Raw genomic sequence first — 16,812 nt, 5'->3', positions numbered from 1 at the left:
ACTCATCACCTTCCTCAACCCATGAACGTGTGCCTGACAACCACCTCCGTTCTACATCAGATTGAATGAATATCTCTTAGATTCCCCAACAGAATCTTCGTGGTATAAGCCGGATAGATGGCGGCATTCATGAGAATCCGGAAAGTCTAAACCTTGTCTGTGGTATTCCGAGTAGGATTCCGGGATTGAATGACTGTGACGTGCTTCAAACTTTAACCTGCTGGGCGTTAGTGACAGACGCAAAAGAGGGATTCTATTCCAGTAGGAGCGGGAACCAACCGGTGATTGGCCGTACTGTGACAGAGTGCGTGAGCATTAGCTTTCACTGCGAGGATGGGAAGTAGCCATTGACAACGGTGACACCCTACATAGAGCTTGCCATGGAAGGAACCTGCGTGTGAGAAGAGGATTCCAAGGAAGAGTTGAAGTTCAGAGGACAAACCATCTCCAAAACTCCAACATATCTCTCATTACTGCCTAACAAGTAACGCTGTCCTCCTCTTTTATTTTTATAATCAAATCTAATAATTCCACTTTTAATCATAAACAAGTGACTCTATTGTTCAAGTAGCCCAAACAATTTTCTTTCACATCCTGACTAAGACAAATAAAATAAATATTGATTGCTTCAAACCAATAATCTCTGTGGATTCGACCCTTACTCACGTAAGGTATTACTTGGATGACCCAGTACACTTGCTGGTTAGTTGAACGGAGTTGTGTTCACTCGTGCCAATTTCCAAAATCCAATTACAAGGAAAAAGGATCACAATTTCGTCCACCAGACATCTAGTTCTTAGATCATTTGGGAGGCTGGCCTCACGGCCATGCCTAGACCTTGTTCTTATGTATTTTCAACGGTGGAGTTTCTACACACCATAGATTAAGGTGTGGAGCTCTGCTGTACCTCGAGTATTAATGCAATTACTATTGTTCTTCTATTCAATTCTGCTTGTTCTTATTCCAAGATATTCATTCGCACTCAAGAACTTGATGAATGTGATGATTATGTGACACTCATCAACATTCTCACTTATGAACAAGTGACTGACAACCACTCTGTTCTACAAGCAACAAGGCTCTAATGTTTATCTCTTGGATTCCTGATACACGATGCATGGTTGATCGCCTGACAACCGAGTGCTCGCCTGACAAACGAGCCAGCCATTCCGTGAGATCAGAGTCTTCGTGGTATAGGCAAGAACTGATGGCGGCATTCAAGAGAATCCGGAAGGTCTAACCTTGTCTGTGGTATTCTGAGTAGGATTCAATGATTGAATGACTGTGATGTGCTTCAAACTCCTGAGGGCGGGGCGTTAGTGACAGACGCAAAAGAATCACTGGATTCTATTCCGGCCTGATCGAGAACCGACAGATGGATAGCCGTGCCGTGACAGGGTGCGTTGAACATTTCCACTGAGAGGATGGGAGGTAGCCACTGACAACGGTGAAACCCTTGCATAAGCTTGCCATGGAAAGGAGTAAGAAGGATTGGATGAAGACAGTAGGAAAGCAGAGAGACGGAAGGGAAGGCATCTTCATACGCTTATCTGAAGCTCTCACCAATGATATACATAAGTATCTCTATCTTTATCTTTATGTTTTATTCATATATCATCCATACCCATTTGAGTCTGCCTGACTAAGATTTACAAGGTGACCATAGCTTGATTCATACCAACAATCTCCGTGGGATCGACCCTTACTCGCGTAAGGTTTATTACTTGGACGACCCAGTGCACTTGCTGGTTAGTTGTGCAAAGTTGTGTTTATGCCATGGTATTGAGCACCAAGTTTTTGGGGCCATTAATAGGGATTAATTGAGTTGTGAAAAGTAGTGATCACAATTTCGCACACCACTGTGACAGAGCGCGTGAGCGTAGTTTTCACTGCGAGGATGGGATGTAGCCTTCGGCCAGTGTGATGCCTCCAGACGATTAGCCATGCGAGTGATAGCGCAGAGGACCATTTTCCAGAGAGGATACAAAGTAGCCATCGTCGAACGGTGAACCCCTATACACAGCTTGCTATGGAAAGGAGTAAGAAGGATTGAGTTGAAGCAATAGGAAAGTAGGCGTTCTTGAGCCATACAGTATCTCCATTCGCTTATCTGAAATTCCCACCAATGAATCTGCATAAGTATTCTATCCCTTTTATTATTTCTATTTTATTATTAATTTTTGAAACCATAAACCAATAAAATCTGCCTAACTGAGATTTACAAGGTGACCATAGCTTGCTTCATACCAACAATCTCTGTGGGATCGACCCTTACTCACGTAAGGTTTATTACTTGGACGACCCAGTACACTTGCTGGTTAGTTGAACGGAGTTGTGAATTCAACTGGTGCCATAATAATGATTTCATACAAATACAAAGAATATGGATCACAATTTCGTCCACCAAGTTTTTGGCGCCGTTGCCGGGGATTGTTCGAGTATGGACAACTGACGGTTCATCTTGTTGCTCATATTAGGTAATTTTCTTTTCAAAAATCCTTTGCCCAAAATTTTTTCTTTTATTTTTCGTTTTTCCTAACATTATTTTCGAAAAAAAAATTAATAAAAATACAAAAAAATTAGAAAATCATAAAAACTAAAAATATTTTGTGTTTCTTGTTTGAGTCTTGAGTCAATTTTTAAGTTTGGTGTCAATTGCATGCTTTAAAATTTTTCTTGCATTTTTCGAAAAATCCATGCATTCATAGTGTTCTTCATGATCTTCAAGTTGTTCTTGGTAAGTCCTCTTGTTTGATCTTGAAGTTTTCTTGTTTTGTGTTGTTTGTTGTTTTTCATATGCATTTTTTGTTTGTTAGAGTCCATGCATTAAAGATTTCTAAGTTTGGTGTCTTGCATGTTTTCTTTGCATAAAAAATTTTTCAAAATTGTGTTCTTGATGTTCATCATGATCTTCAAAGTGTTCTTGGTGTTCATCTTGACATTCATAGCATTCTTGCATACATTCATTGTTTTGATCTAAAAATTTCATGCATTGAGTATTTTTGTTGTTTTTCTCTCTCATCATTAAAAAAATTCAAAAAATAAAAAAAAATATATCTTTTCCATATATCCCTCCAAATTTTCGAAATTTTGGGTTGACTTGGTCAAAAATTTTTAAAATTAGTTGTTTCTTACAAGTCAAGTCAAATTTTCAATTTTAAAAATCATATCTTTTCCATTTTTTTTTCTAATTTTCGAAAATTTAAAAAAAAATTATTTTTCAAAATCTTTTTCTTATCTTTATATCATATCTTCAAAAATATGCTAACAATTAATGTGATTGATTCAAAAATTTGAAGTTTGTTACTTTCTTGTTAAGAAAGGTTCAATCTTTAAATTTTAGAATCTTATCTTGTAGTTTCTTGTTGGTTAAGTCATTTTAAAAATTAAATCGTTTTCAAAATATCTTTCTCTTAAAATTTTTATCTTATCTTTTTATCTTATCCTTTTCAAAATTTTATCTTTTTCAAAATTTGATTTCAAAATATCTTATCTAACTTCTTATCTTCTTATCTTTTTAAATTTTGATTTCAAATCTTTTTCAATCAACTAACTAACTTTTTGTTTGTTTCTTATCTTTTTCAAAACCACCTAACTACTTTTCCCTCTCTAATTTTCGAAAATATCTCACCCCTTTTTCAACAATTCTTTTTAATTAACTAATTGTTTCATGTTTTAATTTTAATTACAATTTATCTCTAATTTTCAAAAATTACTAATCTCTTTTTCAAAATTATTTTCGAAATTTCCCTTCTCTTTTCTTATTCTATTTAATTATTTAATTACTAACACTTCTCTTCACCTCTCTTCATCTAAAAATCCGAATTCTTCTTCACTCTTCTCCCCTTTCTTTTTCTACTAACATAAAGGAATCTCTATGCTGTGACATAGAGGATTCCTCTTTCTTTTCTTGTTTTCTTCTCTTTCATATGAGCAGGAACAGGGAAAAAGGCACTCTTGTTGAAATTGATCCAGAACCTGAAAGGACTTTGAAGAGAAAATTAAGAGAAGCTAAATTACAACAATCCAGAAACAACCTTTCAGAAATTTTCGAACAAGAGAAGGAGATGGCAGCCGAAAATAATAATAATGCAAGGAGAATGCTTGGTGACTTCACAAAGCCAACGTCCACGTTTGATGGAAGAAGCATCTCCATTCCTGCCATTGGAGCCAATAATTTTGAGCTTAAGCCTCAACTAGTTGCTTTAATGCAACAAAACTGCAACTTTTATGGACTTCCATCTGAAGATCCTTATCAGTTTTTAACTGAGTTCTTGCAGATCTGTGAGACTGTAAAGACAAATGGAGTTGATCCTGAAGTCTACAGACTCATGCTTTTCCCTTTTGCTGTAAAAGACAGAGCTAGAATATGGTTGGATTCACAACCCAAGGATAGCCTGGACTCATGGGATAAGCTGGTCACTGCCTTCTTGAATAAATTCTTTCCTCCTCAAAAGCTGAGCAAGCTGAGAGTGGATGTTCAAACTTTCAAACAAAAAGATGGTGAATCCCTCTATGAAGCTTGGGAAAGATACAAGCAGCTAATCAAAAGATGTCCATCTGACATATTTTCAGAATGGACCATATTAGATATATTCTATTATGGTCTCTCTGAATTTTCGAAAATGTCATTGGACCATTCTACAGGTGGATCCATTCACCTGAAGAAAACGCCTGAAGAGGCTCAGGAACTCATTGACATGGTTGCAAATAACCAGTTCATGTACACTTCTGAGAGGAATTCCGTGAATAATGGGATGGCTCAGAAGAAAGGAGTTCTTGAAATTGATACTCTGAATGCCATATTGGCTCAGAACAAAGTGTTGACTCAACAGGTCAACATGATCTCTCAAAATCTGAATGGATGGCAACATGCATCCAACAGTACTAGAGAGGTAGCTTCTGAAGAAGCTTATGATCCTGAGAACCCTGCCATGGCAGAGGTTAATTACATGGGTGAACCTTATGGAAACACCTATAACCCATCATGGAGAAATCATCCAAATTTCTCATGGAAGGATCAACAAAAGCCTCAACAAGGCTTTAACAATGGTGGACGTAACAGGCTGGGCAATAGCAAGCCATATCCATCATCTTCTCAGCAACAGACAGAGAATGCTGAACAAAACACTTCTAATTTAGCCAATATAGTCTCTGATTTGTCAAAGGCCACTTTCAGTTTCATGAGTGAAACAAGATCCTCCATTAGAAATCTGGAGGCACAAGTAGGCCAGATGAGTAAGAAAGTCATTGAAACTCCTCCCAGTATTCTCCCAAGCAATACAGAAGAGAATCCAAAAGGAGAGTGCAAAGCCATTGACATAGTCAATATGGCCGAATGCACAAGGGAGGAGGAGGACGAAAATCCTAGTGAGAAAGACCTCCTGGGACGTCCCTCAAGCAAGAAGGAGTTTCCTATTAAGGATCCAAAGGAATCTGAGGCTCATATAGAAACCATAGAGATTCCATTAAATCTCCTTCTGCCATTCATGAGCTCTGAAGACTATTCTTCCTCAGAAGAGGATGAAGATGTAACTGGAGAGCAAGTTGCTCAATATTTAGGAGCTATCATGAAGCTGAATGCCAAGTTGTTTGGTAATGAGACTTGGGAAAGTGAACCTCCCTTGCTCATTAATGAACTGGATACTTGGATTCAGAAAATTCTACCTCAAAAGAAACAAGATCCTGGCAAGTTCTTAATACCTTGTACCATAGGCACCATGACCTTTGCAAAAGCTCTGTGTGACCTGGGGTCAGGGATAAATCTTATGCCACTATCTGTAATGGAGAAGCTGGGGATCATTGAGGTATAACCTGCCTTGTTTTCATTACAACTGGCAGACAAGTCATTAAGACAAGCTTATGGAATAGTAGAGGACGTGCTAGTAAAGGTTGAAGGCCTTTACATCCCTGCTGATTTCATAATCTTAGACACTAGGAAGGAAGAGGATGATTGCATCATCCTTGGAAGACCTTTCCTAGCCACAGCAGGAGCTGTGATAGATGTCAACAGAGGTGAATTAGTCCTTCAATTGAATGGGGACTACCTTGTGTTTAAGGCACATGGCCATCCCTCTGTGACAAAAGAGAGTAAGCATGAAGAGCTTCTCTCAGTTCAGAGTCAAGAAGAGCCCACACAGTCAAACTCTAAGTTTGGTGTTGTAAGGCCACAACCAAACTCTAAGTTTGGTGTTAAGACCCCATATCCAAACTCTAAGTTTGGTGTTGGCAACTATACAACATTGACCTAATCACCTTGTGGCTCCATGAGAGCCACTGTCAAGCTATTGACATTAAAGAAGCGCTTGTTGGGAGGCAACCCAATTTTATTTATCTAATTTTATTTTATTCTATTTTATTGCTATTTTGTGTTTTATTAGGTACATGATCATGAGGAGTCACGAAAAAAAATCATAAAAATTAAAAACAGAGTCAAAAACAGCAGAAGAAAAAATTCGCACCCTGGAGGACGCACAGGCTGGCGTTCAACACCAGTAAGATGCATCTGGCTGGCGTTCAACGCCAGAACAGAGCACCATTCTGGCGCTGAACGCCAGAAACAAGCAACATTCTGGCGCTGAACGCCAGGAATGTGTCCAGAGAGGAAAAACTGGCGCTGAACGCCTGTAACAAGCATGAAACTGGCGTTCAACGCCAGAAACATGCTTTACATGGGCGTTGAACGCCCAGAATGTGCACCAATGGGCGTTTAAACGCCAGAATGATGCACGAAGGCATTTTACATGCCTATTTGGTGCAGGGATGGAATTCCTTGACACCTCAGGATCTGTGGACCCCACAGGATCCCCACCTAACATATTCCCACCTTACCTCCTAATCCTAATTACACTCTCCTAATCCTATTTTTCTCTTCCCCATGTCACACTTCCCAACAACTTCAATCTCTGAATTTTTCTCTTCCCAAGGAACACTCTTTCCCAAAACCCTTCACCAATCACCTCAATTCCTCTTCCCAATTACTCCCTTCACCATTCACATCCATCCACTCTTCCCCATAAACCCCACCTACCTTCAAAAATTCAAAACCAATTTCCCACCCATTCCCACCCAAAATAGCCGAACACACCATCCCCCCTCTCCCTATAAATACCCTTCCATTCTACTTCATTTTCACACAACACAACCCCCTCTTCTCACTCTTGGCCGAACCATCACTTCCCCTTCTCTACTATATTTTCTTCTTCTTCTTCTTCTCTTCTTTCTTCTCTTGCTCGAGGGCGAGCAATATTTTAAGTTTGGTGTGGTAAAAGCATAAGCTTTTTGTTTTTTTCCATTACCATCAATGGCACCTAAGGCCGGAGTATCCTCTAGAAAAGGAAAAGGGAAGACAAAAGCTTCCACCTCCGAGTCATGGGAGATGGAAAGATTCATCTCCAAGAGCCATCAAGACCACTTCTATGATGTTGTGGCAAAGAAGAAGGTGATCCCTGAGGTCCCTTTCAAGCTCAAGAAAAATGAGTATCCGGAGATCCGACATGAAGTCCGAAGAAGAGGTTGGGAAGTCTTAACCAACCCCATGCAACAAGTCGGAATCTTAATGGTTCAAGAGTTCTATGCCAATGCATGGATCACTAGGAACCATGATCAAGGTATGAACCCAAGTCCAAAGAATTATCTCACAATGGTTCGGGGGAAATACTTGGATTTTAGTCCGGAAAATGTGAGGTTGGCATTTCACTTACCTATGATGCAAGGAGATGAACGCCCATACACTAGAAAGGTCAACTTTGATCAAAGGTTGGACCAAGTCCTTAAGGACATTTGTGTGGAAGGAGCTCAATGGAAGAGAGACTCCAAAGGCAAGCCAGTCCAACTAAGAAGACTGGACCTCAAGCCTATAGCTAGAGGATGGTTGGAGTTCATTCAACGCTCCATCATTCCTACTAGTAACCGATCTGAAGTTACTGTGGATCGGGCCATCATGATTCATGGCATCATGGTTGGAGAGGAAGTAGAAGTTCATGTGGTCATCTCCAATGAAATCTACAAAATAGCCGACAAGCCTTCTCCTATGGCACGGCTAGCTTTTCCTCACCTTATTTGCCATCTATGTTACTCAGCTGGAGTTATCATAGAATGAGACATCTCCATTGAAGAGGATAAGCCCATCACCAAGAAGAGGATGGAGCAAGCAAGAGAGACCCCTCACGGTTCTCAAGAGATGCATGAGGAAGCTCATCATCAAGAAATCCCTGAGATGCCTCAAGGGATGCACTTTCCTCCCAACAACTATTGGGAACAACTCAACACTTCCTTAGAAGGTTTGAGCCACAATGTTGAACAATTAAGGGTGGAACATCATGAGCACTCCATCATTCTCCATGAAATAAGAGAAGATCAAAGAGCAATGAGGAGGAGCAACAAAGGCAAGGAAGGGACATAGAAGAGCTTAAGGACATTGTTGGACCTTCAAGAAGAAGACGCCACTAAAGGTGGATTCATTCCTTGTTCTTTATTTCTTTCTGTTTTTCGGTTTTTAATGTTGTGTTTATCTATGTTTTGTGTCTCTACTTCATGATCATTAGTATGTAACCATGCCTTAAAGCTATGAATAAATTCCATTAATCCTTCACCTCTCTTAAATGAAAAATGTTTTAATTCAAAAAAAACAACAAGTACATGGATTTCGAATTTATCCTTGAATTTAATTTAATTATATTGATGTGGTGACAATACTTTTTGTTTTCTGAATGAATGCTTGAACAGTGCATATTTTGATCTTGTTGTTTATGAATGTTAAAATTGTTGGCTCTTAAAAGAATGATGAACAAAGAGAAATGTTATTGATGATCTGAAAAATCATGAAATTGATTCTTGAAGCAAGAAAAAGCAGTGAAAAAGAAGAAGCTTGCGAAAAAAAAAAAAGAAAGAGCAGTAGAAAAAGCCAATAGCCCTTAAAACCAAAAGGCAAGGGTAAAAAAGATCAAAGGCTTTGAGCATCAATAGATAGGAGGGCCCAAGGAAATAAAATCCAGGCCTAAGCGGCTAAACCAAGCTGTCCCTAACCATGTGCTTGTGTCATGAAGGTCCAAGTGAAAAGCTTGAGACTGAATGGTTAAAGTCGTGATCCAAAGCAAAAAAAGAGTGTGCTTAAGAGCTCTGGACACCTCTAACTGGGGACTCTAGCAAAGCTGAGTCACAATCTGAAAACGTTCACCCAGTTATGTGTCTGTGGCATTTATGTATCCGGTGGTAATACTGGAAAACAAAATGCTTAGGGCCACGGCCAAGACTCATAAGTAGCTGTGTTCAAGAATCAACATGCTTAACTAGGAAAGTCAATAACACTATCCAAAATTCTATGTTCCTAGAGAAGCCAATCATTCTAAACTTCAAAGGAAAAAGTGAGATGCCAAAACTGTTCAGAAGCAAAAAGCTACAAGTCCCGCTCATCTAATTATAATTAATATTCATTGATATTCTGGAATTTATAGTATATTCTCTTCTTTTTTATCCTATTTGATTTTCAGTTGCTTGGGGACAAGCAACAATTTAAGTTTGGTGTTGTGATGAGCGGATAATTTATACACTTTTTGGCATTGTTTTTAGGTAGTTTTTAGTAAGTTCAAGCTACTTTTAGGGATGTTTTCATTAGTTTTTATGTTAAATTCACATTTCTGGACTTTACTATGAGTTTGTGTGTTTTTCTATGATTTCAGGTAATTTCTGGCTGAAATTGAGGGACTTGAGCAAAACTCTGAAAAAGGCTGACAAAAGGACTGCTGATGCTGTTGGAATCTGACCTCCCTGCACTCAAAATGGATTTTCTGGAGCTACAGAACTCCAAATGGCGCGCTCTCAACGGCGTTGGAAAGTAGACATCCAGAGATTTCCAGCAATATATAATAGTCCATACTTCATTCGGAAATTGACGACGTAACTTGGCGTTGAACGCCAAGTACATGCTGCTGTCTGGAGTTAAACGCCAGAAAAACGTCATGATCCGGAGTTGAACACCCAAAACACGTCATAACTCGGAGTTCAACTCCAAGAGAAGCCTCAGCTCGTGGATTGATCAAGCTCAGCCCAAGCATACACCAAGTGGGCCCCGGAAGTGGATTTATGCATCAATTACTTACTCATGTAAACCCTAGGAGCTAGTTTATTATAAATAGAACTTTTTACTATCATATTATCATCCTGGATTGTATTTTGAATCTTGTGATCACATTCAGGGGGCTGGCCATTCGGCCATGCCTGAACCTTTTACTTATGTATTTTCAACGGTGGAGTTTCTGCACACCATAGATTAAGGGTGTGGAGCTCTGCTGTACCTCAAGTTTCAATACAATTACTATTACTTTTTATTCAATTCTCTCTTATTCTTATTCCAAGATATTCATTCGCACCCAAGAACATGATGAATGTGATGATTATGTGACGCTCATCATCATTCTCACCTATGAACGCGCGTGATTGACAACCACCTCCGTTCTACTTGCAACCGAGCTTGAATGTGTATCTCTTAGATTCCCCAACAGAATCTTCGTGGTATAAGCTAGATAGATGGCAGAATTCATGAGGATCCGGAAAGTCTCACCTTGTCTGTGGTATTCCGAGTAGGATCCTGGGAATCCGGAAAGTCTAACCTTGTCTGTGGTATTCCGAGTAGGATTCCAGTAATGAATGACTGTGACGTGCTTCAGACTCGCAAGTGCTGGGCGTTAGTGACAGACACAAAAGAATCAAGGGATTCTATTCCAGTAGGAGCGGGAACCAACCAGTGATTAGCCGTGCTGTGACAGAGCGCGTGAGCGTAGTTTTTACTGCGAGGATGGGATGTAGCCTTCGGCCAGTGTGATGCCTCCAGACGATTAGCCATGCGAGTGACAGCGTAGAGGACCATTTTCCAGAGAGGATACAAAGTAGCCATCGTCGAACGGTGAACCCCTATACACAGCTTGCTATGGAAAGGAGTAAGAAGGATTGAGTTGAAGCAATAGGAAAGTAGGCGTTCTTGAGCCATACAGTATCTCCATTCGCTTATCTGAAATTCCCACCAATGAATCTGCATAAGTATTCTATCCCTTTTATTATTTCTATTTTATTATTAATTTTCGAAACCATAAACCAATAAAATCTGCCTAACTGAGATTTACAAGGTGACCATAGCTTGCTTCATACCAACAATCTCTGTGGGATCGACCCTTACTCACGTAAGGTTTATTACTTGGATGACCCAGTACACTTGCTGGTTAGTTGAACGGAGTTGTGAATTCAACTGGTGCCATAATAATGATTTCATACAAATACAAAGAATATGGATCACAATTTCGTCCACCAGTATGGTTTGGTTTCTCTTATATAATATATAATATTTTGTGAAAACACAGGACAGATGACCATAGGAAAGGTTGGAATGCATGATTATGTTAAATGATTAGCACCCTTGATGATAATTGTTGAAATAAGTTGAGTATGAGTTTGGTGATTGATGTTTGTGATGAAAATGGAATGCTAAATGATGATTTTAATGATGATAGATAAGGTGATGTGAATGAATATATATGAGGTGGTATGTTGATGAACTTGTTTGTATAGTTGAGAAATTCTTGTATGAGATTGTTTAAAATGGAGGTATGATCGGTTATAGTAGGATGTGGGGCCGTATTGCTGTGGTATGGTATGTTTTGGTGCTATTTATAAGCATAGAAAGTTGGTATTGAGTTGTGTTTTGGTGAAAATAAAGGCTTGAGGATTTTCAGGAAAATATAATTTTTAGCCAAACTTCGACGAGCCATAACTCGATTTTTGGACCCCCAAACGTTTTCCAACTTGTCTCATATAAAAATTTGGTCTGTAAAGGTTACAATGTTCAAAGAATGGATGAAAAATGTTTTAAAACGAAAAAGTTATGCATGTTGGAAGTTTGAAGTGCAGAACTGAAATTCTGCAGCACTTAGCATTTTTACCCACTCTACAGGATTCGCGTACGCGACCACCACCTGCACGCGAGGCGACCATTTCCATCGGGTTTGGTATCTCGCGTACGCGAGCAAGGCGCAAGCGTACATGAGCAATGAATTTGAAGGGTTGCGTACGTGACCACTTGCATGCAACATGACCATTCCCTTCGGGTTTGGTGTCTCGTATACGCGAGCAAGTGCCTACGTACACGAGAAGGGAAAAAACGCACGCACGCGTACGCGGAACCCCTGTTTTCATCAAAGTAAAATTTGTGTTTTGAAAGATAATTTTGAATCTCTGAACCTCTATTTTTTCTCTTTTAGTCCCTAGACCTTAGTGGTATGCCTAGTGATGAGATGAAGCTAGGAAGGGATGGTAACTTGGGGGTGAATGATGAGCGGATAATTTATACGCTTTTTGGCATTGTTTTTAGGTAGTTTCTAGTTTGTTTTAGTTACTTTTTAGTATATTTTTATTAGTTTTTATGAAAAATTTACATTTATGAACTTTACTATGAGTTTATGTATTTTTCTGTGATTTCAGGTATTTTCTGGCTGAAATTGAGGGACCTGAGCAAAAATCTGATTCAGAGGCTGAGAAAGGACTGCAGATGCTATTGGATTCTGACCTTGCTGCACTCGAAGTAGCGTTTTTGGAGCTACGGAAGCCCAATTGGTGCGCTCTTAATTGCGTTGTAAAGTAGACATCTTGGGCTTTCCATCAATGTATAATAGTCCATACTTTGCCCGAGATTTGATGGCCCAAACTGGCGTTCAAACGCCGCCCAGAGACCCTTTTCTGGCATAAAATGCCAGAACTAGCACCAGAACTGGAGTTAAACGCCCAAACTGGCACCAAAGCTAGCCTTTAACTCCAAGGATGGCCTATGCACGTGAAAGCTTCAAGGCTCAGCCCAAATACACACCAAGTGGGCCCCGGAAGTGGATTTCTGCACTATCTACTCATCTTTTGTAAACTTAGTTTACTAGTTTAGTATAAATAGCACTTTTTACTATTGTATTTGTGTCTTTGACCTTTTGGAGAGTTCTTCGAACCCTTTTTGGAGGCTGGCCATTTGGGCATGCCTATACCATTTTGTTCTTATGTATTTTCAACGGTGGAGTTTCTACACCTCATAGATTAAGGTGAGGAGCTCTACTGTTCCTCATGAATTAATGCAAGTACTATAGTTTTTCATTCAATTCACGCCTACTTCTTCTCCAATATATACTCTTGTACTTAATTCAGTTAAGTCAGACTGAAGGGGTGACCCGTGACAATCACCATCTATCTTCAGTACTCGCTTAGCCAAGATCCGCGTGCCTGACAACCACAAAGCGGTCTACATGATGTACAACATAGTCATTGGACGACAGCCGAAGTATATTCTCTTGGGTCTCTAATCAACGATTCACATCGTCTCTCCTGACAACAAAGTATCTGAATCTGAGATTAGGATCTTCGTGGTATAGGCTAGAACACCAGACCGCATTCCTGAGATCCGGAAAGCCTAAACCTTGTCTGTGGTATTCCGAGTAGGATCTAGGAAGGGATGACTGTCAGGAGCTTCAAACTCGCAAATGTTGGGTGCAGTGACAGTGTGCAAAAGGATCAATGGATCTTATTCCGATGCTAGTGAGAACCGACAGATGATTAGCCCTGCGGTAGCTGTGCCTAGTATTTTTCATCCGAGACGAGAAATCCGACAGTTGATTAGCCGTACAGAGACCGTAGCCGGACCATTTTTACTGAGAGGATCATATGGCTTGCCATGGAAGGGAGCACGCATGATTCGATGAAGACAATAGGAAAGCAGAGGTTCAGGAGCAACAAAGCATCTCCAAACGCTTATCTGAAATTCGCACAAATGAATTACATAAGTATCCCTATCTTATTTTACATATTATTTATCTTTTAATTATCAATACCTCATAACCATTTGAATTCGCCTGACTGAGATTTACAATATGACCATAGCTTGCTTCAAGCCGACAATCTTCGTGGGATCGACCCTTACTCACGTAAGGTATTACTTGGACGACCCAGTGCACTTGCGGGTTAGTTGTGCGGAGTTGTGAAAAGTATGATCACAATTTCGTGCACCAAGTTTTTGGCACCGTTTCTGGGGATTGTTCGAGTTTGGACAACTGACGGTTCATCTTGTTGCTTAGATTGGGTAATTTTATTTTATGTTTAAGCATTTTTTTATTTTCAAAAAATACAAAAAATTAATAAAATCATAAAAACCAAAAAAATATTTTGTGTTTCTTGTTTGAGTCTAGTGTCAAATTCAAAGTTTGGTGTCAATTGCATGTTTTCAAATTTTCTCAAGTTTTCAAAAAAAAAAAAATTCATGCACTGTGTTCTTCATTGATCTTCAAGTTGTTTTTGATGATTTTCCTTGTTCTGATCTTTAAATTCTCCTTTTTTGTGTCTTTTCCTATTTTTCATATGCATTTTCAAATCTATAGTGTATAAACATTAAAAATTTCTAAGTTTGGTGTCTTTCATATCTTTCTTTTCTTAAAAATTTTCAAAAATATGTCCTTGATATTCATCATGATCTTCAAAGTGTTCTTGGTGTTCATCTTGACATTCAAAGTGTCCTTATATGCATTACTTGTTTTGATCTTGCATTTTTATGTTTTATTTCATTTTGTTGTTTTTCTCTCTCTTCATTAAAAATTCAAAATAAAAAATATCTCTTTTCAAGTAAATAATACAGAGAAATGAAGATTCAGAACATACAGCAAATGAATCACAGAGAAAAAGCTGGGTGTTTAGAAAAACGCCCAGTAAGGAAGGAATTCTGGCGTTTAACGCCAGCCAGTGTATCGGGCTGGGCGTTAAACGCCCAAAGAGGTAGCATTATGGGCATTAAACGCCAGAATGGATAGCATCCTGGGCGTTTAACGCCAGGATGACACAGGAGAGGTAATTTCGTTTCCAATTCAAATTTTTTCAAATTTTCATGTTTTAAGTCATAATTTTAAAATCTTATCTCTCCACATTTTCAAAAATCCTTGCTAACAATTAATATTTTGATTCAAAAAATTGCAAGTTTGTTACTTTCTTGTTAAGAAAGGTTCAATCTTTGAATTTTAGAATCACATCTTTTAGTTTCTTAGTCAAGTCATCAATTTTAAAAAACAAATCTTTTTTCAATCATATCTTTTCAATCATATATTTTTAAAATCATATCTTTTTCAATCAAATCTTTTTCAATCAAATCTTTTTTAAATTTTGATTTCAAAATCTTTTTTTCTAACTTCTTATCTTTTCAACATTATTTTCAAATCTTTTTCAATTAATTACTCTTTCTTATCTTTTTCAAAATCACTAACCACTCTTCCACTTCCAATTTTCGAAAATCACTAACCCCTTTTTCAAAAATATTTTTAATTAACTAATTATTTTAAATTCTAATTTTATGTTATTTCTTTTAAATTTTCGAAAACTCTTTCTCTCTCATCTCTTTCTATTTATTTTATTTAATTGGTAACATTTCTCCTCCACTCTTAAAAAATTTTTTCGAACTCACCTTCTCTCTCTTCTCATTTTTCTACTCCTTTTCCTCTAACACATCAAGGAATCTCTATACTATGACATAGAGGATTTCACTACTCCCTTTTGTTCTTTTCTTTTTCATATGAGCAGAAACAAGGATAAAAACATTCTTGTTGAAGCTGATCCTGAACCTGAAAGGACTCTGAAGAAGAAGCTAAGAGAAGCTAAAGGACAACACTCCGGAGAAGACCTTTCAGAGAATTTCGAAAAAGAAGTAGACATGGCAGTCGAACCCAACAACAATGCAAGAGATGCAAGGAAGATGCTTGGTGACTATACTGCACCAAATTCTAACTTCTATGGAAGAAGTATCTCAATCCCAGCCATTAGAGCGAACAACTTTGAGCTTAAGCCTCAATTAGTTTCTCTAATGCAGCAGAATTGCAAGTTTCATGGACTTCCATCAGAAGATCCTCATCAGTTCTTAGTTGAATTCTTGCAAATCTGTGATACTGTTAAGACCAATGGGGTTGATCCCGAGGTCTACAGACTCATGCTTTTCCCTTTTGCTATAAGAGACAGAGCTAGGATATGGTTGGACTCACAACCTAGAGAAAGCCTGAACTCTTGGGACAAGTTGGTCAATGCTTTCTTGACCAAATTCTTTCTACCTCAAAAGATGAGCAAGCTTAGAGTGGAAGTTCAAACATTCAAACAGAAGGAAGGTGAATCCCTCTATGAAGCTTGGGAAAGATATAAGAAACATTACAAGAAAAAACAATATTTGTAACAAAAAAAATTGTTACAAAAAATCGAAATTTTAAAACAAAAGGAATTTGTAACAAAAAAGGGACCATTGTAGTATGTCCCGTTACAAAAAGTTTTTGTAACAAAAAATGGAACTATTACAATTCAAAGTAATATTTTGTAACAAATTTTTTGATACAAAAAATAAAATTTGTTACAAAAATGGTAACACTTTTTTACTTTTAAAATACTTTTCGTAACAATTTAGATTTTTGTGTCATAATATTTTGTTACAAAATAGTACTTGCTTTTGTAACATTTTTTATTCTTTTAGTTACAAAATAGAAAATTCATTTTAAAATATTTAATTAAATAATTGATATATCAATTAATTTGCTAATTCCACTAACTCAACATTTATATAATATATAATCATATAGATAATTAAAACATCTTACATGTCATTAAGATTCTTTTACAACAAAATAAGTTCTACAAATTCAACTAAACACAATTTTTTCCTAACATAAAATTGTATCATATCGAATTTATTATTATTGACTCTTCTAACATATTTCAGTCAATATAAAGTCTAGCATGTTGACATCAATTTTGTACACCTGCAAATAT

At 37.9% G+C, this 16,812-nt stretch overlaps 1 non-coding gene and 1 pseudogene across 1 annotated transcript; both read right to left on the bottom strand.

Annotated features, from left to right (window-relative positions):
* Positions 1 to 4,463: 4,463 nt before the first annotated feature.
* On the bottom strand, positions 4,464 to 4,567 carry LOC130938156 (small nucleolar RNA R71). The gene has a single exon (XR_009069332.1). It is a non-coding gene; the product is annotated as a small nucleolar RNA R71 (small nucleolar RNA).
* Positions 4,568 to 16,774: 12,207 nt separating this feature from the next.
* Positions 16,775 to 16,812, bottom strand: part of LOC130933951 (uncharacterized) — an 85,303-nt pseudogene continuing 85,265 nt past the window's right edge.

Source organism: Arachis stenosperma, chromosome 6 (assembly GCF_014773155.1).
Source record: "Arachis stenosperma cultivar V10309 chromosome 6, arast.V10309.gnm1.PFL2, whole genome shotgun sequence".
NCBI classification, from domain to species: domain Eukaryota; kingdom Viridiplantae; phylum Streptophyta; class Magnoliopsida; order Fabales; family Fabaceae; genus Arachis; species Arachis stenosperma.
The sequence above is the reverse complement of the archived record's forward strand: the minus strand, read 5'-3'. Positions and strand labels throughout refer to the sequence as shown.